At 36.4% G+C, this 1,751-nt stretch overlaps 1 pseudogene; it reads right to left on the reverse strand.

Annotated features, from left to right (window-relative positions):
• Positions 1 to 253: 253 nt before the first annotated feature.
• LOC119264440 lies at positions 254 to 393 on the reverse strand (annotated as a pseudogene).
• Positions 394 to 1,751: the final 1,358 nt, after the last annotated feature.

Raw genomic sequence — 1,751 nt, forward strand, 5'->3', positions numbered from 1 at the left:
GCACTCATCTACGTCATAGGAGGCAGCTCCACAGTTTTAGAGCACAAACACCAAAAGCGGCTCATCCTACTTGTGTAATTTTTTTCTTAAGACAGACAATAATCTCAATAATATTTTATGTTATCAGAATCAGAATACTTTATTGATCCCAGAGGGAAATTGCAGTTATTACAGTTGCAACCATTTATGTAAAAGAACAAACACATTAATAATAAAAAAAAGAGATATTTGCAATATGTACACGAATATTTGTCAGGGGAGAGTGCGAACGCAGTCCCCCACTACCAGAAATTATGCAGTCGAGATTCCCACAATCGCAAGGGTCAGCACCTCCGAAGTGCAATGGCATTTGTTGGAAGGTGGGGGTGAAAGGACGGGCAGTAAATCAAGTATTATTGAGGATTATGAAAGATTATTGGGAAACAAGAAATATGTCTTTCAAATAATATAATATGATGAATTATGCCAATTATGTGTAAAATTCTGTGCAAAACAGGCAGAAATCGCTGTCAGAATTGGAGTAATATGTTCATTCTCCTGTGTTCGAGGAAAATCTCTCGCTGTTGCATTGCGGACAAGCTGTGATGTGTCTGTGTTAGCCAATGAACAATCTATTACAACGGTCCAAATGAGAGGAAAGAAAAGTATGAGTCAACTTCTTGGTATCGTTCAATGCTACGGAAGGCCTAACTGCGACAGTGGTTTTTAGATGAAGAAATGCTGCAATTTGTCTTCCTCAATGTATAACCCTCAATTTCAAAATAGTTATGAAAGTATGTGAAGTACAACAGAAACAGAAAGCAATTATTTGTAAATCCTTTGACCTGCATTTAAAAGAAAACAGTACGAAGATAAGATTTGTAGATTTGTAGCCTGCAACATATTCAAAAAAAAGTTGGCATGGAAGTGACTTGTTGTAAAATGTTAAAAAAAACATCTCAAACAGGTGATGCAATCATGCTTACAGTCCATTATGATCATATAAATAATTATAAAATGGATAGTTCCGGTCTTTAAATCTGATTGGCTGAGCAGCATTCACAGCCATTGTAAAATATACGCACAACTATGACCACCTGACAGCAACTCAATTGTGTATTACTAAGCTACAGCACAAAAAAGTCTTACTGTCTTTGACTTTCGTGCTGCTCGCATGGACTACCGAGTACATTGATGATGTTTTTTTTGTCACAAGCTGGAGCTGGCAACTTATGTTTATAAATAGAGTTAGGTTGGTCAGTTAGCTAACAGGTTAAAAGATAGAAAACAGCCTAAACAACTCCATCCTTAATATCACAGGCTGGAATTAAAGCACTTATGGTATGATTCACTGTAAAACGGCAGGATAAAAGTCTAAGAAACATCACTTAGATTACATGAAAATATTCATATTGGTGCTAAATAAGACTTGGAGTGGTAATTTGGTAACCAAAAAGAGGAAAGCAAAGGTTTCTGCACTAAACAGTGCTGTGTTCTCATGTGTCCATTGTTATATGACATATACAGTGATGGGCAACCAAACATTCTTCTCCTCATTCAGCAGTCCTTGGTTGCTCAGCAACAACACTATACTCTAAAGGAACTACATTTTTCGGTGGAATACTGGTTTATGTCAATTATTATTAATAATAACTTAACGCTTTGCATTGTGCCTAAGAACACTCTTCGTGTGATAAAATCACAATAACTCTCATGGCTTATTGCTTTAATATGGGCATGTTTTGGAGGAAAACATTTGCAGCCTTCTAGAT

Source organism: Pygocentrus nattereri, chromosome 1, assembly GCF_015220715.1.
Source record: "Pygocentrus nattereri isolate fPygNat1 chromosome 1, fPygNat1.pri, whole genome shotgun sequence".
NCBI classification, from domain to species: Eukaryota; Metazoa; Chordata; class Actinopteri; order Characiformes; family Serrasalmidae; genus Pygocentrus; species Pygocentrus nattereri.